The 26,965-nt window shown below is 47.5% G+C and overlaps 1 protein-coding gene across 1 annotated transcript in view; it reads left to right on the plus strand.

Moving 5' to 3' along the window:
• The first annotated feature begins 1,434 nt into the window (after positions 1-1,434).
• DPYSL5 (dihydropyrimidinase like 5) overlaps positions 1,435-26,965 on the plus strand; it is a 113,844-nt gene continuing 88,313 nt past the window's right edge. The window contains exon 1 of the mRNA XM_069728540.1: positions 1,435-1,521. The gene's annotated coding sequence lies outside the window, so the exon portion shown is untranslated. The remainder of the gene's footprint in view (positions 1,522-26,965) is intronic.

A 26,965-nucleotide genomic window follows, 5' to 3' on the forward strand; every position in this document is an offset into this window, starting at 1 on the left:
TCCGGACGTGGGCCGCCTCTGAAGGTGCGGACGTGGGCGACCTCTGAAGGTTCGGTCGTGGGCAGCCTCTGAAGGTTCGGACGTGGGCGACCTCTGAAGGTCCGGACGTTGGCGGCCTCTGAAGGTGAGGACGTGGACGGCTAATGAAGGTTCGGACGTGGGCGGCCCCTGAAGGCTCGGACGTGAGCGGCCCCTGAAGGTTCGGACGTGGGCGGCCTCTGAAGGTTCGGACGTGGGCGGCCTCTGAAGGTCAGGACATTGGTGGCCTCTGAAGGTGAGGACGTGGACGGCCTCTGTAAGTTCGGACGTGGGCGGCCTCTGAAGGTCCGGACGTGGGCGGCCTCTGAAGGTGAGGACGTGGACGGCTTATGAAGGTTCGGACGTGGGCGGCCCCTGAAGGTTCGGACGTGGGCGGCCTCTGAAGGTTCGGACGTGGGCGGCCTCTGAAGGTTCGGACGTGGGCGGCCTCTGAAGGTCAGGACATTGGTGGCCTCTGAAGGTGAGGACGTGGACGGCCTCTGTAAGTTCGGACGTGGGCGGCCTCTGAAGGTCCGGACGTGGGCGGCCTCTGAAGGTGAGGACGTGGACGGCTTATGAAGGATCGGACGTGGGCGGCCCCTGAAGGTTCGGACGTGGGCGGCCTCTGAAGGTTCGGACGTGGGCGGCCTCTGAAGGTTCGGACGTGGGCGGCCTCTGAAGGTCAGGACATTGGTGGCCTCTGAAGGTGAGGACGTGGGCGGCCTCTGAAGGTCCGGACGTGGGCGGCCTCTGAAGGTCCGGACGCGGGCGGCCTCTGAAGGTCCGGCCGTGGGCGGCCTCTGAAGGTTCAAACGTGGGCCGCCTCTGAAGGTTCGGACGTGGGCGGCCTCTGAAGGTCAGGACATTGGTGGCCTCTGAAGGTGAGGACGTGGGCGGCCTCTGAAGGTCCGGACGTGGGCGGCCTCTGAAGGTCCGGACGTGGGCCGCCTCTGAAGGTCCAGACGTGGGCGGCCTCTGAAGGTTCAAACGTGGGCCGCCTCTGAAGGTCCGGACGTGGGCTGTGTGAGCGTGGCGGCCCCATTACTTCGGCCATATGTGGAGACTATGGCCCTTGTGTAATGCATCTCCTCAGGGAAGGACTGGGGAGACCCCTGAGACTGGGGTGAGGGGAGGCCGCAGTCACTGTCAGGTACACAGGTCTCCATGGTAACCATCAGGCAATCCTTCAGATATCACAACTAGGACCTCCCAGTCCAGTCCTGGCAGCCGCCCGCCGCAATGCACGCTGGGACATAGAGTTTAGAAAAGAAGAAAATACATTGAAGAGAAAGAAAGAAAACTACGACGAAACCTGACCAATCACATGCGTCCCTTGCAGACAGCCTACCCTGCTGTAACGTATTCCGCTTATTGATTGGCGCATTACATGTCAGTCGGCGGTGAGATCCCGCCCTCCTGTGTCTCCAGTATTGCAAGCTGCTGTGAGAGGCGCACGGAGAACGGCCCAACCCAGCCATCCTGCCGCAGCCGGAGCCCGAGCAGGTGAGTGACCCGCTGCACGGCGCACAGGACGGCAGCAGCGCCCCGCAACGGCGCCGTGCGGAAGGGCAGCAGCACCCACTGTCATACACCACCTCCATCCACATATCCCCCCATAACTGCATCACCAGCCCAACATACCCCCATGACTGCACCCATATCACCCATAGCTGTATTATACCCCAGAGCTGCACTCACTATTCTGCTGGTCACTGAGTACATACATTACATTACTGATCCTGAGTTACATCCTGTATTATACCCCAGAGCTGCACTCACTATTCTGCTGGTGCAGTCACTGTGTACATACATTACATTACTGATCCTGAGTTACATCCTGTGGTATACCCCAGAGCTGCACTCACTATTCTGCTGGTGCAGTCACTGTGTACACACATTACATTACTGATCCTGAGTTACATCCTGTATTATACTCCAGAGCTGCACTCACTATTCTGCTGGTGCAGTCACTGTGTACATACATTACATTACTGATCCTGAGTTACACCCTGTATTATACTCTAGAGCCGCACTCACTATTCTGCTGGTGCAGTCACTGTGTACATACATTAGATTACTGATCCTGAGTTACATCCTGTATTATACCCCAGAGCTGCACTCACTATTCTGCTGGTGCAGTCACTGTGTACATACATTACATTACTGATCCTGAGTTACATCCTGTATTATCCTCCAGAGCTGCACTCACTATTCTGCTGGTGCAATCACTGTGTACATACATTACATTACTGATCCTGAGTTACCTCCTGTATTATACTCCAGAGCTGCACTCACTATTCTGCTGGTGCAGTCACTGTGTACATACATTACATTACTGATCCTGAGTTACATCCTGTATTATACCCCAGAGCTGCACTCACTATTCTGCTGGTGCAGTCACTGTGTACATACATTACATTACTGATCCTGAGTTACATCCTGTATTATACCCCAGAGCAGCACTCACTATTCTGCTGGTGCAGTCACTGTGTACATACATTACATTACTGATCCTGAGTTACATCCTGTGGTATACCCCAGAGCTGCACTCACTATTCTGCTGGTGCAGTCACTGTGTACATACATTACATTACTGATCCTGAGTTACACCCTGTATTATACCCCAGAGCTGCACTCACTATTCTGCTAGTGCAGTCACTGTGTACATACATTACATTACTGATCCTGAGTTACATCCTGTATTATACCCCAGAGCTGCACTCACTATTCTGCTGGTGCAGTCACTGTGTACATACATTACATTACTGATCCTGAGTTACATCCTGTATTATACCCCAGAGCTGCACTCACTATTCTGCTGGTGCAGTCACTGTGTACATACATTACATTACTGATCCTGAGTTACATCCTGTATTATCCTCCAGAGCTGCACTCACTATTCTGCTGGTGCAGTCACTGTGTACATACATTACATTACTGATCCTGAGTTACCTCCTGTATTATACTCCAGAGCTGCACTCACTATTCTGCTGGTGCAGTCACTGTGTACATACATTACATTACTGATCCTGAGTTACATCCTGTATTATACCCCAGAGCTGCACTCACTATTCTGCTGGTGCAGTCACTGTGTACATACATTACATTACTGATCCTGAGTTACACCCTGTATTATACTCCAGAGCTGCACTCACTATTCTGCTGGTGCAGTCACTGTGTACATACATTACATTACTGATCCTGAGTTACATCCTGTGGTATACCCCAGAGCTGCACTCACTATTCTGCTGGTGCAGTCACTGTGTACATACATTACATTACTGATCCTGAGTTACACCCTGTATTATACCCCAGAGCTGCACTCACTATTCTGCTAGTGCAGTCACTGTGTACATACATTACATTACTGATCCTGAGTTACATCCTGCATTATACCCCAGAGCTGCACTCACTATTCTGCTGGTGCAGTCACTGTGTACATACATTACATTACTGATCCTGAGTTACATCCTGTATTATACTCCAGAGCTGCACTCACTATTCTGCTGGTGCAGTCACTGTGTACATGCATAACATTACTGATCCTGAGTTACATCCTGTATTATACCCCAAAGCTGCACTCACTATTCTGCTGGTGCAGTCACTGTGTACATACATTACATTACTGATCCTGAGTTACATCCTGTATTATACTCCAGAGCTGCACTCACTATTCTGCTGGTGCAGTCACTGTGTACACACATTACATTACTGATCCTGAGTTACATCCTGTATTATACTCCAGAGCTGCACTCACTATTCTGCTGGTGCAGTCACTGTGTACATACATTACATTACTGATCCTGAGTTACACCCTGTATTATACTCCAGAGCTGCACTCACTACTCTGCTGGTGCAGTCACTGTGTACTTACATTACATTACTGATCCTGAGTTACCTCCTGTATTATACCCCAGAGCTGCACTCACTATTCTGCTGGTGCAGTCACTGTGTACACACATTACATTACTGATCCTGAGTTACATCCTGTATTATACTCCAGAGCTGCACTCACTATTCTGCTGGTGCAGTCACTGTGTACATACATTACTTTACTGATCCTGAGTTACCTCCTGTATTATACCCCAGAGCTGCACTCACTATTCTGCTGGTGCAGTCACTGTGTACACACATTACATTACTGATCCTGAGTTACATCCTGTATTATACTCCAGAGCTGCACTCACTATTCTGCTGGTGCAGTCACTGTGTACATACATAACATTACTGATCCTGAGTTACATCCTGTATTATACTCCAGAGCTGCACTCACTATTCTGCTGGTGCAGTCACTGTGTCCATACATTACTGATCCTGAGTTACATCCTGTATTATATCCCAGAGCTGCACTCACTATTCTGCTGGTGCAGTCACTGTGTACATACATTACATTACTGATCCTGAGTTACATCCTGTATTATACCCCAGAGCTGCACTCACTATTCTGCTGGTGCAGTCACTGTGTACATACATTACTGATCCTGAGTTATATCCTACATTATACCACAGAGCTGCACTCACTATTCTGCTGGTGCAGTCACTGTGTACATACATTACATTACTGATCCTGAGTTACATCCTGTATTATACCCCAGAGCTGCACTCACTATTCTGCTGCTGCAGTCACTGTGTACATACATTACATTACTGATCCTGAGTTACATCCTGTATTATACTCCAGAGCTGCACTCACTATTCTGCTGGTGCAGTCACTGTGTACATACATTACATTACTGATCCTGAGTTACACCCTGTATTATACTCCAGAGCTGCGCTCACTATTCTGCTGGTGCAGTCACTGTGTACATACATTACATTACTGATCCTGAGTTACATCCTGTATTATACTCCAGAGCTGCACTCACTATTCTGCTGGTGCAGTCACTGTGTACATACATTACATTACTGATCCTGAGTTACATTCTGTATTATACCCCAGAGCTGCCATCACTATTCTGCTGGTGCAGTCACTATATACATACATTACATTACTGATCCTATGTTACATCCTGTATTATACCCCAGAGCTGCACTCACTATTCTGCTGGTGCAGTCACTGTGTACATACATTACTGATCCTGAGTTACATCCTGTGTTATACCCCAGAGCTGCACTCACTATTCTGCTGGTGCAGTCACTGTGTACATACATTACATTACTGATCCAGAGTTACCTCCTGTATTATACTCCAGAGCTGCACTCACTATTCTGCTGGTGCAGTCACTGTGTACATACATTACATTACTGATCCTGAGTTACATCCTGTATTATACCCCAGAGCTGCACTCACTATTCTGCTGGTGCAGTCACTGTGTACATACATTACATTACTGATCCCGAGTTACATCCTGTGGTATACCCCAGAGCTGCACTCACTATTCTGCTGGTGCAGTCACTGTGTACATACATTACATTACTGATCCTGAGTTACATCCTGTATTATCCTCCAGAGCTGCACTCACTATTCTGCTGGTGCAGTCACTGTGTACATACATTACATTACTGATCCTGAGTTACACCCTGTATTATACTCCAGAGCTGCACTCACTATTCTGCTGGTGCAGTCACTGTGTACATACATTACATTACTGATCCTGAGTTACATCCTGTGGTATACCCCAGAGCTGCACTCACTATTCTGCTAGTGCAGTCACTGTGTACATACATTACATTACTGATCCTGAGTTACATCCTGCATTATACCCCAGAGCTGCACTCACTATTCTGCTGGTGCAGTCACTGTGTACATACATTACATTACTGATCCTGAGTTACATCCTGTATTATACTCCAGAGCTGCACTCACTATTCTGCTGGTGCAGTCACTGTGTACATGCATAACATTACTGATCCTGAGTTACATCCTGTATTATACCCCAAAGCTGCACTCACTATTCTGCTGGTGCAGTCACTGTGTACATACATTACATTACTGATCCTGAGTTACATCCTGTATTATACTCCAGAGCTGCACTCACTATTCTGCTGGTGCAGTCACTGTGTACACACATTACATTACTGATCCTGAGTTACATCCTGTATTATACTCCAGAGCTGCACTCACTATTCTGCTGGTGCAGTCACTGTGTACATACATTACATTACTGATCCTGAGTTACACCCTGTACAATACTCCAGAGCTGCACTCACTACTCTGCTGGTGCAGTCACTGTGTACTTACATTACATTACTGATCCTGAGTTACCTCCTGTATTATACCCCAGAGCTGCACTCACTATTCTGCTGGTGCAGTCACTGTGTACACACATTACATTACTGATCCTGAGTTACATCCTGTATTATACCCCAGAGCTGCACTCACTATTCTGCTGGTGCAGTCACTGTGTACATACATTACATTACTGATCCTGAGTTACATCCTGTATTATACCCCAGAGCTGCACTCACTATTCTGCTGGTGCAGTCACTGTGTACATACATTACATTACTGATCCTGAGTTACATCCTGTATTATCCTCCAGAGCTGCACTCACTATTCTGCTGGTGCAGTCACTGTGTACATACATTACATTACTGATCCTGAGTTACCTCCTGTATTATACTCCAGAGCTGCACTCACTATTCTGCTGGTGCAGTCACTGTGTACATACATTACATTACTGATCCTGAGTTACATCCTGTATTATACCCCAGAGCTGCACTCACTATTCTGCTGGTGCAGTCACTGTGTACATACATTACATTACTGATCCTGAGTTACACCCTGTATTATACTCCAGAGCTGCACTCACTATTCTGCTGGTGCAGTCACTGTGTACATACATTACATTACTGATCCTGAGTTACATCCTGTGGTATACCCCAGAGCTGCACTCACTATTCTGCTGGTGCAGTCACTGTGTACATACATTACATTACTGATCCTGAGTTACACCCTGTATTATACCCCAGAGCTGCACTCACTATTCTGCTAGTGCAGTCACTGTGTACATACATTACATTACTGATCCTGAGTTACATCCTGCATTATACCCCAGAGCTGCACTCACTATTCTGCTGGTGCAGTCACTGTGTACATACATTACATTACTGATCCTGAGTTACATCCTGTATTATACTCCAGAGCTGCACTCACTATTCTGCTGGTGCAGTCACTGTGTACATGCATAACATTACTGATCCTGAGTTACATCCTGTATTATACCCCAAAGCTGCACTCACTATTCTGCTGGTGCAGTCACTGTGTACATACATTACATTACTGATCCTGAGTTACATCCTGTATTATACTCCAGAGCTGCACTCACTATTCTGCTGGTGCAGTCACTGTGTACACACATTACATTACTGATCCTGAGTTACATCCTGTATTATACTCCAGAGCTGCACTCACTATTCTGCTGGTGCAGTCACTGTGTACATACATTACATTACTGATCCTGAGTTACACCCTGTATTATACTCCAGAGCTGCACTCACTACTCTGCTGGTGCAGTCACTGTGTACTTACATTACATTACTGATCCTGAGTTACCTCCTGTATTATACCCCAGAGCTGCACTCACTATTCTGCTGGTGCAGTCACTGTGTACACACATTACATTACTGATCCTGAGTTACATCCTGTATTATACTCCAGAGCTGCACTCACTATTCTGCTGGTGCAGTCACTGTGTACATACATTACTTTACTGATCCTGAGTTACCTCCTGTATTATACCCCAGAGCTGCACTCACTATTCTGCTGGTGCAGTCACTGTGTACACACATTACATTACTGATCCTGAGTTACATCCTGTATTATACTCCAGAGCTGCACTCACTATTCTGCTGGTGCAGTCACTGTGTACATACATAACATTACTGATCCTGAGTTACATCCTGTATTATACTCCAGAGCTGCACTCACTATTCTGCTGGTGCAGTCACTGTGTCCATACATTACTGATCCTGAGTTACATCCTGTATTATATCCCAGAGCTGCACTCACTATTCTGCTGGTGCAGTCACTGTGTACATACATTACATTACTGATCCTGAGTTACATCCTGTATTATACCCCAGAGCTGCACTCACTATTCTGCTGGTGCAGTCACTGTGTACATACATTACTGATCCTGAGTTATATCCTACATTATACCACAGAGCTGCACTCACTATTCTGCTGGTGCAGTCACTGTGTACATACATTACATTACTGATCCTGAGTTACATCCTGTATTATACCCCAGAGCTGCACTCACTATTCTGCTGCTGCAGTCACTGTGTACATACATTACATTACTGATCCTGAGTTACATCCTGTATTATACTCCAGAGCTGCACTCACTATTCTGCTGGTGCAGTCACTGTGTACATACATTACATTACTGATCCTGAGTTACACCCTGTATTATACTCCAGAGCTGCGCTCACTATTCTGCTGGTGCAGTCACTGTGTACATACATTACATTACTGATCCTGAGTTACATCCTGTATTATACTCCAGAGCTGCACTCACTATTCTGCTGGTGCAGTCACTGTGTACATACATTACATTACTGATCCTGAGTTACATTCTGTATTATACCCCAGAGCTGCCATCACTATTCTGCTGGTGCAGTCACTATATACATACATTACATTACTGATCCTATGTTACATCCTGTATTATACCCCAGAGCTGCACTCACTATTCTGCTGGTGCAGTCACTGTGTACATACATTACTGATCCTGAGTTACATCCTGTGTTATACCCCAGAGCTGCACTCACTATTCTGCTGGTGCAGTCACTGTGTACATACATTACATTACTGATCCAGAGTTACCTCCTGTATTATACTCCAGAGCTGCACTCACTATTCTGCTGGTGCAGTCACTGTGTACATACATTACATTACTGATCCTGAGTTACATCCTGTATTATACCCCAGAGCTGCACTCACTATTCTGCTGGTGCAGTCACTGTGTACATACATTACATTACTGATCCCGAGTTACATCCTGTGGTATACCCCAGAGCTGCACTCACTATTCTGCTGGTGCAGTCCTGTGTACATACATTACATTACTGATCCTGAGTTACATCCTGTATTATCCTCCAGAGCTGCACTCACTATTCTGCTGGTGCAGTCACTGTGTACATACATTACATTACTGATCCTGAGTTACACCCTGTATTATACTCCAGAGCTGCACTCACTATTCTGCTGGTGCAGTCACTGTGTACATACATTACATTACTGATCCTGAGTTACATCCTGTGGTATACCCCAGAGCTGCACTCACTATTCTGCTAGTGCAGTCACTGTGTACATACATTACATTACTGATCCTGAGTTACATCCTGCATTATACCCCAGAGCTGCACTCACTATTCTGCTGGTGCAGTCACTGTGTACATACATTACATTACTGATCCTGAGTTACATCCTGTATTATACTCCAGAGCTGCACTCACTATTCTGCTGGTGCAGTCACTGTGTACATGCATAACATTACTGATCCTGAGTTACATCCTGTATTATACCCCAAAGCTGCACTCACTATTCTGCTGGTGCAGTCACTGTGTACATACATTACATTACTGATCCTGAGTTACATCCTGTATTATACTCCAGAGCTGCACTCACTATTCTGCTGGTGCAGTCACTGTGTACACACATTACATTACTGATCCTGAGTTACATCCTGTATTATACTCCAGAGCTGCACTCACTATTCTGCTGGTGCAGTCACTGTGTACATACATTACATTACTGATCCTGAGTTACACCCTGTACAATACTCCAGAGCTGCACTCACTACTCTGCTGGTGCAGTCACTGTGTACTTACATTACATTACTGATCCTGAGTTACCTCCTGTATTATACCCCAGAGCTGCACTCACTATTCTGCTGGTGCAGTCACTGTGTACACACATTACATTACTGATCCTGAGTTACATCCTGTATTATACTCCAGAGCTGCACTCACTATTCTGCTGGTGCAGTCACTGTGTACATACATTACTTTACTGATCCTGAGTTACCTCCTGTATTATACCCCAGAGCTGCACTCACTATTCTGCTGGTGCAGTCACTGTGTACACACATTACATTACTGATCCTGAGTTACATCCTGTATTATACTCCAGAGCTGCACTCACTATTCTGCTGGTGCAGTCACTGTGTACATACATAACATTACTGATCCTGAGTTACATCCTGTATTATACTCCAGAGCTGCACTCACTATTCTGCTGGTGCAGTCACTGTGTCCATACATTACTGATCCTGAGTTACATCCTGTATTATATCCCAGAGCTGCACTCACTATTCTGCTGGTGCAGTCACTGTGTACATACATTACATTACTGATCCTGAGTTACATCCTGTATTATACCCCAGAGCTGCACTCACTATTCTGCTGGTGCAGTCACTGTGTACATACATTACTGATCCTGAGTTATATCCTACATTATACCACAGAGCTGCACTCACTATTCTGCTGGTGCAGTCACTGTGTACATACATTACATTACTGATCCTGAGTTACATCCTGTATTATACCCCAGAGCTGCACTCACTATTCTGCTGCTGCAGTCACTGTGTACATACATTACATTACTGATCCTGAGTTACATCCTGTATTATACTCCAGAGCTGCACTCACTATTCTGCTGGTGCAGTCACTGTGTACATACATTACATTACTGATCCTGAGTTACACCCTGTATTATACTCCAGAGCTGCGCTCACTATTCTGCTGGTGCAGTCACTGTGTACATACATTACATTACTGATCCTGAGTTACATCCTGTATTATACTCCAGAGCTGCACTCACTATTCTGCTGGTGCAGTCACTGTGTACATACATTACATTACTGATCCTGAGTTACATTTTGTATTATACCCCAGAGCTGCCATCACTATTCTGCTGGTGCAGTCACTATATACATACATTACATTACTGATCCTATGTTACATCCTGTATTATACCCCAGAGCTGCACTCACTATTCTGCTGGTGCAGTCACTGTGTACATACATTACTGATCCTGAGTTACATCCTGTATTATACCCCAGAGCTGCACTCACTATTCTGCTGGTGCAGTCACTGTGTACATACATTACATTACTGATCCTGAGTTACATCCTGTATTATACCCCAGAGCTGCACTCACTATTCTGCTGGTGCAGTCACTGTGTACATACATTACTGATCCTGAGTTACATCCTGTATTATACTCCAGAGCTGCACTCACTATTCTGCTGGTGCAGTCACTGTGTACATACATTACATTACTGATCCTGAGTTACACCCTGTATTATACTCCAGAGCTGCGCTCACTATTCTGCTGGTGCAGTCACTGTGTACAAACATTACATTACTGATCCTGAGTTACCTCCTGTATTATACTCCAGAGCTGCACTCACTATTCTGGTGCAGTCAGTGTACATACATTACATACATTACTGATCCTGAGTTACACCCTGTATTATACTCCAGAGCTGCACTCACTATTCTGCTGGTGCAGTTACTGTGTACATACATTACATTACTGATCCTGAGTTACATCCTGTATTATACCCCAGAGCTGCACTCACTATTCTGCTGGTGCAGTCACTGTGTACATACATTACATTACTGATCCTGAGTTACACCCTGTATTATACTCCAGAGCTGCGCTCACTATTCTGCTGGTGCAGTCACTGTGTACATACATTACATTACTGATCCTGAGTTACATCCTGTATTATACTCCAGAGCTGCACTCACTATTCTGCTGGTGCAGTCACTGTGTACATACATTACTGATCCTGAGTTACATCCTGTATTATACTCCAGAGCTGCACTCACTATTCTGCTGGGGGAATGACACTATGTACATACATTACATTACTGATCCTGAGTTACATCCTGTATTATACTCCAGAGCTGCACTCACTATTCTGCTGGTGCAGTCACTATGTACATTGTTATGATAAGATAATTCAGTACCACAATGGACATAGCGGTCAGAGCACATACAGTGATCTGACAATAACCCAAAAACATAGAACGAGCTCTGAGACGTGGGAACTCTGTTGACCGCAATCCCTAATCCTCTCCAACCACACTAAAGGCAGCCGTGGATTGCGCCTAACGCTCCCTATGCAACTCGGCACAGCCTGAGAAACTAACTAGCCTGAAGATAGAAAATAAGCCTACCTTGCCTCAGAGAAATACCCCAAAGGAAAAGGCAGCCCCCACATATAATGACTGTGAGATAAGATGAAAAGACAAACGTAGAGATGAAATAGATTTAGCAAAGTGAGGCCCGACTTTCTGAACAGAGCGAGGATAGGAAAGGTAACTTTGCGGTCAACACAAAACCCTACAAATAACCACGCAAAGGGGGCAAAAGACCCTCCGTACCGACTAACGGCACGGAGGTACACCCTCTGCGTCCCAGAGCTACCAGCAAGCAAGAAAAAAACAAACAAGCAAGCTGGAAAGAAAAAACAGCAAACAAAAATAGCAAAAGCGGGACTTAGCTATGCAGAGCAGCAGGCCACAGGAACGATCCAGGAGGAAGCAAGTCCTATACTAGAACATTGACTGGAGGCCAGGATCAAAGCACTAGGTGGAGTTAAGTAGAGCAGCACCTAACGACTTCACCACATCACCTGAGGAAGGAAACTCAGAAGCCGCAGTACCACTTTCCTCCACCAACGGAAGCTCACAGAGAGAATCAGCCGAAGTACCACTTGTGACCACAGGAGGGAGCTCTGCCACAGAATTCACAACAGTACCCCCCCCCCCTTGAGGAGGGGTCACCGAACCCTCACCAGAGCCCCCAGGACGACCAGGATGAGCCATATGAAAGGCACGAACAAGATCGGGAGCATGGACATCGGAGGCAAAGACCCAGGAATTATCTTCCTGAGCATAACCCTTCCACTTAACCAGATACTGGAGTTTCCGTCTTGAAACACGAGAATCCAAAATCTTCTCCACAATATACTCCAACTCCCCCTCCACCAAAACCGGGGCAGGAGGATCAACAGATGGAACCATAGGTGCCACGTATCTCCGCAACAATGACCTATGGAATACGTTATGGATGGAGAAAGAGTCTGGAAGGGTCAAACGAAAAGACACAGGATTAAGAACCTCAGAAATCCTATACGGACCAATGAAACGAGGTTTAAACTTAGGAGAGGAAACCTTCATAGGAATATGACGAGAAGACAACCAAACCAAATCCCCAACACGAAGTCGGGGACCCACACAGCGTCTGCGATTAGCGAAACGTTGAGCCTTCTCCTGGGACAAGGTCAAATTGTCCACTACATGAGTCCAAATCTGCTGCAACCTGTCCACCACAGTATCCACACCAGGACAGTCCGAAGACTCAACCTGCCCTGAAGAGAAACGAGGATGGAACTAAGAGTTGCAGAAAAACGGCGAAACCAAGGTAGCCGAGCTGGCCCGATTATTAAGGGCGAACTCAGCCAAAGGCAAAAAGGACACCCAGTCATCCTGATCAGCAGAAACAAAGCATCTCAGATATGTTTCCAAGGTCTGATTGGTTCGTTCGGTCTGGCCATTAGTCTGAGGATGGAAAGCCGAGGAAAAAGACAAGTCAATGCCCATCCTTGCACAAAAGGCTCGCCAAAACCTCGAAACAAACTGGGAACCTCTGTCAGAAACAATATTCTCTGGAATGCCATGTAAACGAACCACATGCTGGAAGAACAATGGCACCAAATCAGAGGAGGAAGGTAATTTAGACAAGGGTACCAAATGGACCATCTTAGAGAAGCGATCACAAACCACCCAAATGACTGACATCTTTTGAGAGACGTGAAGATCATAAATAAAATCCATAGAGATATGTGTCCAAGGCCTCTTCGGGACCGGCAAGGGCAAAAGCAACCCACTGGCACGAGAACAGCAGGGCTTAGCCCGAGCACAAATCCCACAGGACTGCACAAAAGAATGCACATCCCGCGACAGAGATGGCCACCAAAAGGATCTAGCCACTAACTCTCTGGTACCAAAGATTCCAGGATGACCAGCCAACACCGAACAATGAACCTCAGAGATAACTTTATTCGTCCACCTATCAGGGACAAACAGTTTCTCCGCTGGACAACGATCAGGTTTATTAGCCTGAAATTTTTGCAGCACCCGCCACAAATCAGGGGAGATGGCAGACACAATTACTCCCTCTTTGAGAATACCCGCCGGCTCAGATAAACCCGGAGAGTCGGGCACAAAACTCCTAGACAGGGCATCCGCCTTCACATTTTTAGAGCCCGGAAGGTATGAAATCACAAAGTCAAAACGGGCAAAAAACAGCGACCAACGAGCCTGTCTAGGATTCAACCGCTTGGCAGACTCGAGATAAGTCAAGTTCTTATGATCAGTCAAGACCACCATGCGATGCTTAGCTCCTTCAAGCCAATGACGCCACTCCTCGAATGCCCACTTCATGGCCAGCAACTCTCGATTGCCAACATCATAATTTCGCTCAGCAGGCGAAAACTTCCTGGAAAAGAAGGCGCATGGTTTCATCACCGAGCAACCAGAACTTCTCTGCGACAAAACAGCCCCTGCTCCAATCTCAGAAGCATCAACCTCGACCTGGAATGGAAGCGAAACATCTGGTTGACACAACACGGGCAGAAGAAAAACGACGCTTCAACTCTTGAAAAGCTTCCACAGCAGCAGAAGACCAATTGACCACATCAGCACCCTTCTTGGTCAAATCGGTCAATGGTTTAGCAATACTAGAAAAATTGCAGATGAAGCGACGATAAAAATTAGCAAAGCCCAAGAACTTTTGCAGACTTTTCAGAGATGTCGGCTGAGTCCAATCATGGATGGCTTGGAGCTTAACAGGGTCCATCTCGATAGTAGAAGGGGAAAAAATGAACCCCAAAAATGAAACCTTCTGAACACCAAAGAGACACTTTGATCCCTTCACAAACAAAGAATTAGCACGCAGGACCTGAAACACCGTTCTGACCTGCTTCACATGCGACTCCCAATCATCCGAGAAGACCAAAATATCATCCAAGTATACAATCAGGAATTTATCCAGGTACTCTCGGAAGATGTCATGCATAAAGGACTGAAACATTGATGGAGCATTGGCAAGTCCAAATGGCATTACTAGGTACTCTTGCCGTGAGCTGATCCACACATGAAGACAGACCTTTAATGTCCATCGCTACACCTGTGTCCTGAACCACCCAAATGTCTAGGGGAAAAAAAAGGCAAAACACAGTGCAGAGAAAAAAAAATGGTCTCAGAACTTCTTTTTTCCCTCTATTGAGAATCATTAGTACTTTGGGCCTCCAGTACTGTTATGATAAGGTAATTCAGTACCACAATGGACATAGAAGTCAGAGCACATACAGTGACCTGACAGTAACCCAAAAACATAGAACGAGCTCTGAGACGTGGGAACTCTGCTGACCGCAATCCCTAATCCTCTCCAACCACACTAGAAGCAGCCGTGGATTGCGCCTAACGCTCCCTATGCAACTCGGCACAGCCTGAGAAACTAGCTAGCCTGAAGATAGAAAATAAGCCTACCTTGCCTCAGAGAAATACCCCAAAGGAAAAGGCAGCCCCCACATATAATGACTGTGAGATAAGATGAAAAGAGAAGCGTAGAGATGAAATAGATTTAGCAAAGTGAGGCCCGACTTTCTGAACAGAGCGAGGATAGGAAAGGTAACTTTGCGGTCAACACAAAACCCTACAAATAACCACGCAAAGGGGGCAAAAAGACCCTCCGTACCGACTAACGGCACGGAGGTACACCCTCTGCGTCCCAGAGCTACCAGCAAACAAGAAAAAACCAAACAAGCAAGCTGGAAAGAAAAAACAGCAAACAAAAATAACAAAAGCGGGACTTAGCTATGCAGAGCAGCAGGCCACAGGAACGATCCAGGAGGAAGCAAGTCCTATACTAGAACATTGACTGGAGGCCAGGATCAAAGCACTAGGTGGAGTTAAATAGAGCAGCACCTAACGACTTCACCACATCACCTGAGGAAGGAAACTCAGAAGCCGCAGTACCACTCTCCTCCACCAACGGAAGCTCATAGAGAGAATCAGCCGAAGTACCACTTGTGACCACAGGAGGGAGCTCTGCCACAGAATTCACAACAGTACATACATTACATTACTGATCCTGAGTTACATCCTGTATTATACTCCAGAGCTGCACTCACTATTTTGCTGGTGCAGTCACTGTGTAAATACATTACATTACTGATCCTGAGTTACATCCTGTATTATACCCCAGAGCTGCACTCACTATTCTGCTGGTGCAGTCACTGTGTACATACATCACATTACTGATCCTGAGTTACGTACTGTATTATACCCCAGAGCTGCACTCACTATTCTGCTGGTGCAGTTACTGTGTACATACATTACATTACTGATCCTGAGTTACCTCCTGTATTATACTCCAGAGCTGCACTCACTATTCTGCTGGTGCAGTCACTGTGTACATACATCACATTACTGATCCTGAGTTACGTCCTGTATTATACCCCAGAGCTGCACTCACTATTCTGCTGGTGCAGTCACTGTGTACATACATTACATTACTGATCCTAAGTTACGTCCTGTATTATATTCCAGAGCTGCACTCCCTATTCTGCTGGTGCAGTCACTATGTACATACATTACATTACTGATCCTGAGTTACGTCCTGTATTATACTCCAGAGCTGCACTCACTATTCTGCTGGTGCAGTCACTGTGTACATACATTACATTACTGACTGTAAGACTCATGCTGGTGTGGTAGATGGAGGCAGGTGTTCTCGCCCAGGTGTTTGTCCTATGTGAATTAGGCCACTCAGTATCTTCAGGGTGCTAATTGGTTAATGATTGCAGGAATAAAAGATGACCAGCTGGGTGTTTCCAGTGTCTGCCTGGGGTACACAGATTGCCTGCCTGTGTGAGACAAACATGAGTGAAGAGCTCTGCTCAAGATCTGTATGATGTTAGCTGGGTGGGAGAAGCCCCCCCAGTTGTTGAGATAGCAACGTATTTGTTTAGTTAGTGCCGGACAGGCTAGGATTTATTTTTATGTTTTGTTTTTTGTGTTGCTTTCACGTTAATAAATCTGACCTGAGGTCAGCCTGCTCAGAAACCTGCTGTACGCCTCAGATTCAATGCACAAGCCACGTGTCCTTTGACCCCAGCAAAGGCGATCCCAGAGTGTTTTGTCACATTGTGGTGGAGAACGCGGGCATACCGTGGCACAGGCGACAGCATGGAAGACGTGGTGAAAGCCTTAGTACAGTCCACTGCCGTACAGCAGCAGGCCACTGCCGCACAGCACGAAGCTAATCGCTTGATGGCCGCACAGCTGAAGGAGTTACTGGACATGACGGTTGCAGACCGCCAACTTCTCCAACAGGTGGCGCAGCGCCTGGTGAGCATGCCTGACGCTGACCCGGAAGCAGAGTCCAGAAGGATCCATGTGAGTCGATACTGGCAAAAGCTGACTGCAGAAGATGACGTCGAGGCATACCTGACAACGTTTGAGCGGACGGCATTGAGAGAGAAGTGGCCGAAGGCACGATGGGCCGATTTGATTGCCCCGTTTCTCTCCGGCGAGGCCAAAAAGCTTACCATGATTTGGACCCGGAGGTCGCTCAGGACTTTGAGAAGCTGAAAGCTGAGATCCTGGCCCGGCTGGGTGTGACGACGGCTGTCCGTGCACAGAGGGTACATCAGTGGACATACCAGCAAGATAAACCAGCGCGGTCTCAGATGTTCGACCTGATCTACTTGACAAAGAAATGGCTGCAACCCGAGGTACTGACAATACCCGAAATAATCCAGCGGGTTGTCCTGGACAAGTACCTGAGAGTACTACCCCCAGCGCTGAAAAGGTGGGTAAGCCAAGGAAATCCCACGACAGCGGATCAACTTGTGGAGTTGGTCGAGCGTTATTCCGTGGCAGAAGGACTTCCCGACGACACCGCCAAACCCCGGTCTGTGCCTCCTCCTCGTGGAACCGGTAAGACTGTTCCAGGGACCACGGGTGAAGGAAAATCGCTTAAAACTGTGGGGGAGGAGTCCGGGACTGCTCGCACTCCGAGACCAAGAGTATTGGACGGTGGTCTCAGTAGGGGACCTGTTAGGTGTTTCCGCTGCCATGAGAAGGGTCATGTTTCTGCGAACTGTCCTGTTACCGCTGAACCCATGCAGTGCGACGTTATAGACTCTAGAAAACGCATGTCTTTGGTTACACAGCTAGTGAGTGTGAATGCGGGTCAAAATGATACAGTGAAACACCTGTGTGAATTATCTGTTGATGGGAAAAATGTTGTGGCATTACTAGACTCTGGAAGTGTGGTGACTCTGGTGAAAGCTAGTCTAGTGGCACTTCCGTCTGGTCCATCTGACAAGTTTTCTGTGACGTGTGTGCATGGTGACAGCCGCTCGTACTTAACAGCGGTCATATGGATTTCTACTCCCTATGGGTCAGTGCAGCACAAAGTGGGACTCGTTCCCGCATTGTTACATGATGTAATCCTGGGCAGGGATTTTCCCTATTTCTGGCAGTTGTGGGAGAATCAGTTGCTCCTTCACGGTAGCTGTACCCGTGAATCTTCTCCCATGCCATCTGGAGGTCCCGAGTCCCTAGAGGAGACCCCACAGGAAGATGTTGCTGGGGAGGTTAGTGAATCTAACCTTCAGTACCCCTTCTCCGTCATGGCGGGGGAAACAGAGGAAACTGAGGAACTTCAGCGAGAGGCGGAGGCAGACAGCCATCCGGCACCCTGCCTGCCAGATTTGGGAGTCCGGGTGGATGACTTCCACAGCGAGCAAATGAAAGATCCTACCCTGACTCCGGCTAGGAAAAATGTAAAAATGATAGATGGGGTACCCGTAGAACCTGACACTAGGCTAGCGTACCCATATATGGTTCTTGAAAATGATTTTTCTCTACCAGGTAGAAAAAAAAGGGGAAGACACAGTGCAACGGTTAGTGGTACCCAAACCTTATCGGCGGAAGGTACTGGATTTGGCCCACGGACATATAATGGGGGGACATCTGGGGGTACAGAAAACCACAGAAAGGATATTGCATTGTTTTGTGTGGCCTGGAATACATTGTGATGTGCGTAACTATTGTGAGTCCTGTCCAGAGTGCCAAATCGCGGCCCCTAAATCTCAGTTCCGTAGCCCTTTGGTACCCCTTCCTATCATCGGGGTCCCTTTTGAGAGAATTGGGATGGATTTGGTTGGGCCCCTTCCCCGATCCGCACGTGGGCACCAACATATCCTCGTCATCGTGGACTATGCCACTCGTTACCCGGAAGCCGTCCCTTTGCGTAACACAGCTACCAAGACGATCGCCAAGGAATTGGTACAAGTGTTTAGTCGGGTGGGAATTCCAAAACAGATACTCACCGACCAGGGGACTCCCTTTATGTCGAGGGTAATGAAGGAGCTCTGCAGGCTCTTACAAATAGACCCGTTGCGTACGTCTGTCTATCACCCTCAAACAGATGGCCTGGTTGAGCGCTTCAACAAAACCTTAAAACAGATGCTCCGGAAGGCGATAGACAAAGATGGGAAGAACTGGGATTACTTGTTACCCTATTTGCTGTTTGCCATTAGGGAAGTTCCCCAGTCTTCCACAGGATTTTCGCCTTTCGAACTGTTGTACGCCCGTCGTCCCCGGGGACTGCTGGACGTCGCAAAAGAAACCTGGGAAGGTCAAGTCACTCCCTTTAAAACGGTGATCGACCATGTAACATAAATGCAGGATCGTATTGCCGCCGTCATGCCCATTGTTAGGGACCATATGTTACAGGCCCAGGGAGCCCAGAGGCAAAGTTACGATAGAGGCGCTAAGGTCCGTACATTTGCACCCGGCGATAGGGTGTTGGTCCTAATCCCTACGGTGGATAGTAAATTCCTGGCGAAATGGCATGGCCCATTTGAGGTCCGAGAAAGAGTTGGTGAAGTGAACTATAAAGTGTACCAGCCGGGTAAGAGAAAACCGGAACAGATTTATCATGTGAATCTGATAAAATCCTGGAAAGACCGCTCTGCCCTAACGGTGGATCTGCCCCGTCCGGTTTGTTCACCTACTATACCAGAGGTGCAGGTTGCTGAGACTCTCTCAGAACGACAAAAATCTGAGGTTAAGCAATTTTTGTTACAGAACCGACAGTTTTTCTCCGAAAAACCTGGCCGGACTAAGTTGGTGAAACATGAGATTGTCACAGAGCCTGGCGTCACTGTTCATGTGAAGCCCTACCGGATTCCGGAAGCCCGCCGTGAAGCCGTCTCCCGGGAAGTGATGGCAATGTTGGACTTAGGAGTCATTGAGGAGTCACACAGCGCCTGGTCCAGTCCAATTGTGTTGATACCTAAACCGGATGGCTCCATCCGGTTTTGTAGTGACTTTAGGAAACTGAATGCAGTTTCTAAATTTGATGCGTACCCTATGCCCCGGGTCGATGAGTTGATCGACCGGCTTGGTAAAGCCCGATACATTACGACCCTGGATTTAACAAAGGGGTACTGGCAGATTCCTCTGGCCGAGGCGGCCAGAGAGAAGACGGCATTTGCTACACCGGAAGGTCTGTTCCAGTATGTCTATATGCCGTTTGGACTTCACGGAGCTCCCGCAACGTTCCAGAGATTGATGGATCGAGTCTTGAGGCCTCACAGACAGTACGCTTCTGCCTACCTGGATGACATCGTAATTTACAGCATGGACTGGGAAACTCATCTCCAGAAGGTACAAGCGGTGATTGATGACCTGCGAGATGCAGGTTTAACGGCAAACCCCAAGAAATGCCACATCGGGCTTGAAGAAGCCCGATACTTGGGCTACGTGATTGGCAGAGGAGTGGTTAAACCCCAGATCGACAAAATACAGGCAATTCAGGGCTGGCCACAACCAGTGAACAAGAAACAAGTGCAGGCTTTCCTGGGGATTGCCGGCTATTATCGCCGGTTCATACCCAATTTTACAGCCATGGCTACTCCCTTGACGGATCTTACCAAGGGGAAGGGTTCCGTCATGGTAAAATGGACCTCAGCTGCTGAAGAGGCCTTCCACAGCCTGAAACGGGCTTTGTGCTCTCAGCCCGTACTAGTGACTCCTGATTTCAGCAGCGAGTTTGTGGTACAAACTGATGCCTCTGATACTGGTGTCGGAGCTGTACTTTCCCAGGTGAGGGACGGAGTCGAACACCCGGTCCTCTATCTCAGTCGGAAACTGAATGTACATGAGCAGAGGTATGCCGTGGTTGAAAAAGAGTGCCTAGCTATTAAATGGGCTCTCGACTCCCTCAAGTATTACCTGGCTGGTAGGAAGTTTAGGCTGGTCACAGACCATGCCCCTCTCAAGTGGATGCACCTCCACAAGGACCGTAATAGTCGGGTAACCCGGTGGTTCCTTGCCCTGCAGGCTTACTCTTTTACGGTGGAACACCGACCTGGGGTGCAGATGGGGAACGCCGATGCCCTATCCCGAGTGCACTGTTTCAAAAGTGTTCTTGCTCGACCGGAGTGGTCTGAGCAAGGGGGGGGGATATGTAAGACTCATGCTGGTGTGGTAGATGGAGGCAGGTATATCTCGCCCAGGTGTTTGTCCTATGTGAATTAGGCCACTCAGTATCTTCAGGGTGCTAATGGGTTAATGATTGCAGGAATAAAAGATGACCAGCTGGGTGTTTCCAGTGTCTGCCTGGGGCACACAGATTGCCTGCCTGTGTGAGACAAACGTGAGTGAAGAGCTCTGCTCAAGATCTGTATGATGTTAGTTGGGTGGGAGAAGCCCCCCCAGTTGTTGAGATAGCAACGTATTTGTTTAGTTAGTGCCGGACAGGCTAGGATTTATTTTTATGTTTTGTTTTGTGTGTTGCTTTCACGTTAATAAATCTGACCTGAGGTCAGCCTGCTCAGAAACCTGCTGTACGCCTCAGATTCAATGCACAAACCACGTGTCCTTTGACCCCAGCAAAGGCGATCCCAGAGTGTTTTGTCACATGACCCTGAGTTACATCCTGTATTATACTCCAGAGCTGCACTCACTATTCTGCTGGTGCAGTCACTGTGTACATACATTACATTACTGATCCTGAGTTACATCCTGTATTATACTCCAGAGCTGCACTCACTATTCTGCTGGTGCAGTCACTGTATACATACATTACATTACTGATCCTGAGTTACATCCTGTATTATACTCCAGAGCTGCACTCACTATTCTGCTTGTGCAGTCACTGTGTACATACATTACACTACTGATCCTGAGTTACATTCTGTATTATACCCCAGTGCTGCTGGAGCGCCCCCAGACACAGGGCCACGAGTTCTCGGTACCGGGCCTCTCTGGTTCGATTCTGAGGCTGTCACGGTGGCTAGACACGGTCCGTGACCCTGCAAAGGGGCGTCCAATAAAGGGATTTGTACAGTCTATCAATGATTCGTGACGCCACCTGTGGTGTTCGGTCAGGGGGACCGACGCTGCTATGGGGTCCGCTGGGGTGATGGAATGGCAGCTGGATGATGTACCTTCCAACAGGTGAAGTGTGTCCCCAGGGCTTCCCAGTATGGTGGATGGTGATGGTGTGAGGTGCAGGCAATAACGAGGACACAAGGTTGCAGTCTCTTTACCTCTTTACTGAAGGCTTCAATATACTCAATCCAGAGTACGTTTAACAGGGCTATCAGAGACCGGCCGGTCCGATGGGCACATCCAGAGTTTCCCTCGCAGATGGAAATCGTTGCCTACCAATAGCGCCTGTGTGTTGTAGTCCTACCCTGCTGAGCATTCGGAATAGTCCTCACAACTGCTGTTCTCGTTCGTTCGTTCTCTACAGCTCTCTCTCTCTTGTTCTTTGGTTCCAGATGTTACTAGTTTCTAACGTCCCCCTGGTATATTATGGATAGGACGCCACCCGTTTGACGGGAAGGCTTGGAGGTCTTCCGGGACCCTAGAGACGCCCCTCTCCCAATGTTGCCCCCTATGTCTTCGTAGGTGTAGAAGGTAGACAGCCAAACTATAATCAACTGTCCAGCGGAATTTGAAGTAAGGCCTGAAGTCAGTTACTCCTACGGTGATCCGGCCACCGACTACGCGCCTCAGTAAGATGTTGCCTTCCTCTCTCGGCACGACTCTTACTGGCTCTCCTTTGTGCTGATCTCGTTTACACTGTTCCACAATATTCTTCCCCTCTTGTCTCTCTCTTAGGATACCGCCGCAAGGTGTGCAGGTGCGGTTCCGTTACGTTCTGTTCTGTCGCTAGGCACCTGCCAGGTTCCCACGCCTGACAGGGACCCCCCTGTGTCTTCTCCCCGCAACACCCCCTGCCACGGGATGTTGCCTGGTTCCAACCCAGTCAGCTTCTGACTAGCTTCCTCCCCAGCCCCTCGTTTTACCAGTGTGAGGAGTGGCCCAATAAATAAAGCCTTTTGCTCCCAATAGTGGCCGGAGTGTGAAGTGTAATGTGTTCTGGTGATACCTGGTCAGGATAACTCTTTAGTGCCATCAGACGTACCGCTGCTCCCCTTAGTGGCAGTGCGCTATACTGCAACGACCAGATCTCTGGGGCGCTGCACTGCACTCACTATTCTGCTGGTGCAGTCACTGTGTACATACATCACATTACTGATCCTGAGTTACCTCCTGTATTATACTCCAGAGCTGCACTCACTATTCTGCTGGTGCAGTCACTGTGTACATACATCACATTACTGATCCTGAGTTACATTCTGTATTATACGCCAGAGCTGCACTCACTATTCTGCTGGTGCAGTCACTGTGTACATACATTACATTACTGATCCCGAGTTACATCCTGTATTATACTCCAGAGCTGCACTCACTATTCTGCTGGTGCAGTCACTGTGTACATACATTACATTACTGATGCTGAGTTACATCCTGTATTATACGCCAGAGCTGCACTCACTATTCTGCTGGTGCAGTCACTGTGTACATACATTACATTACTGATCCTGAGTTACATTCTGTATTATACCCCAGTGCTGCACTCACTATTCTGCTGGTGCAGTCACTGTGTGCATACGTTACATTACTGATCCTGAGTTACATCCTGTATTATATTCCAGAGCTGCACTCACTATTCTGCTGGTGCAGTCACTGTGTACATACATTACATTACTGATCCTGAGTTACATCCTGTATTATACGCCAGAGCTGCACTCACTATTCTGCTGGTGCAGTCACTGTGTACATACATTACTGATCCTGAGTTACATTCTGTATTATACCCCAGTGCTGCACTCACTATTCTGCTGGTGCAGTCACTGTGTCCATACATTACATTACTGATCCTGAGTTACATCCTGTATTATACGCCATAGCTGCACTCACTATTCTGCTGGTGCAGTCACTGTGTCCATACATTACATTACTGATCCTGAGTTACATCCTGTATTATACGCCATAGCTGCACTCACTATTCTGCTGGTGCAGTCACTGTGTACATACATTACATTACTGATCCTGAGTTACATCCTGTACTAGATGGTGGCCCGATTCTAACGCATCGGGTATTCTAAAATATGCATGTCCACGTAGTATATTGCCCAGCCACGTAGTATATTGCCCAGTCATGTAGTATATTGCCCAGCCACGTAGTATATTGCCCAGCCACGTAGTATATTGCCCAGCCACATAGTATATTGCTCAGCCACATAGTATATTGCCAAGCCACATACTATATTGCCCAGCCACGTAGTATATTGCCCAGCCACGTAGTATATTGCCCAGCCACGTAGTATATTGCCCAGTCACGTAGTATATTGCCCAGCAACGTAATATATTGCCCAGCCACGTAGTATATTGCCCAGTCACGTAGTATATTGCCCAGTCACGTAGTATATTGCCCAGTCACGTAGTATATTGCCCAGCGACGTAGTATATTGCCCAGTCACGTAGTATATTGCCCAGTCACGTAGTATATTGCCCAGCGACGTAGTATATTGCCCAGTCACGTAGTATATTGCCCAGCCACGTAGTATATTGCCCAGCCACGTAGTATATTGCCCAGCCACGTAGTATATTGCCCAGCCACTTAGTATATCGCCCAGCCACGTATTATATCGCCCAGCCACGTAGTATATCGCCCAGCCACGTATTATATAGCCCAGTTACATATTATATTGCCCAGTGATGTAGTATACAGCACAGAGCCACGTATTATATTGCACTGCGACGTGATCATGTAGTGGCCGGATGTCATTGCTGGTCTCACAGTGTGATGTCACTCATGGTGAGATGTCAAAAATCCATTGAGAAAAGAGTGTACAGGGTTTGATGTGTGATCTCTTTGGTATGTAAGGGCGGCCTAACAATGATGTCATAGTGTGATGTCACTGACAGGCAGTTTGAGCAGAACAGTGGTGATGCCACGGTGACAAGTAATCATTGATCTGTTGGCGTGGACCAGTGATGATGTCATTGATCTGTTGGCGTGGACAAGTGATGTCATTGATCTGTTGGTGTGGACCAGTGATGATGTCATTGATCCGTTGGCGTGGACCAGTGATGATGTCAATGATCCGTTGGCGTGGACCAGTGATGATGTCATTGATCTGTTGGCCTGGACAAGTGATGTCATTGATCTGTTGGTGTGGACCAGTGATGATGTCATTGATCTGTTGGCGTGGACCAGTGATGCTGTCAATGATCCGTTGGCGTGGACCAGTGATGATGTCATTGATCTGTTGGCGTGGACCACTCATGATGTCATTGATCTGTTGGTGTGGACCACTCATGATGTCATTGATCTGTTGGCGTGGACCACTGATGATGTCATTGATCTGTTGGCGTGGACCACTGATGATGTCATTGATCTCTTGGTGTGGACCAGTGATGATGTCATTGAACTGTTGGCGTGGACTAGCGATGATGTCACGGTGTCATGTCACTTTATGTTCGGGCAGAGCAGCGATGGTGTTATGACTGTGATGTCAGGTTGTTAGATCAGGCCAGTGATGTAATATTTGTGTCTCTGTTATGGTGCACTAGTGATGTCGTGGTGTGAGATAGCTGGGTTGTAGCTGACCGGTGCTGATGTCATACTGTGATGTCATCATTAAGGAGAATTTATACCGAATACCTTTACTCCAGTATTAGATACTACAGACCTTTTTGTGGGAGGGATGATGACAACTCTTCCTGCCGCGTGTTGTGATTCTGTTTGACGCCGTGAACAGTTTGTGCTTCTCGTGAAGGAGACGTCCCGCTGCCGGCTGTGTTTATGTTGTGTTTTGTTTCTGACTGATTTATGCCCAAGCTTCTTTTATGGTGACAGTCACTGTCATCTCAGCGTAAAATCCGAGTGTCTGCGTGGTCGCCATCCTGCCCCAGCCCACATGTATTGGGTGTGCAGAGAATATCTGTACTGCCTCCAGTCTGGCATTGGGCAGGGCCGGTGTCACCTCCCGCGCGAGTGCCTGTGCCATGGACCAACGGGAGTCCTTGTTGCCGTCGGGGGACACAGGTTCGCTATGGGACCCGTGAGTCGGGGAGCCCTGTCTCCCCCTCAGATACTCGCCTCTCCCCATTCCCCACTTCTCCAGTCTCTTCAGTGTCTTCTGACTCTGTGACGTCTCAAGGCAGAGGGTGCGATGATGTCACTACAGAGCCTCCTCTGTGCATAGTCAGGAAAGGCTAAAGAGAGCGGAGCTGCGGGGAACAGGAGAGGGGACTATTGGATTATTTATTGTTATGTATTGGGCCATTATATTGTATGGCGCACTGTATGGGGTCATTATATACTATATAGAGCAATGTATGGGACCATTATTCTGTATAGAGCATTATATGGGGCCATTATATACTCTATGGAGCATTATAAGGGGCTCATTATACTGTTTGAAGCACTATATGGGTCCATTATACTGTATGGAGGACTATATCTGGCCATTATATACTGTATGGAGCACTATATAGGGCCATTATATACATGGAATAATATATGTGGCTATTATACTGT

Source organism: Ranitomeya imitator, chromosome 5, assembly GCF_032444005.1.
Source record: "Ranitomeya imitator isolate aRanImi1 chromosome 5, aRanImi1.pri, whole genome shotgun sequence".
Lineage (NCBI taxonomy): Eukaryota > Metazoa > Chordata > Amphibia > Anura > Dendrobatidae > Ranitomeya > Ranitomeya imitator.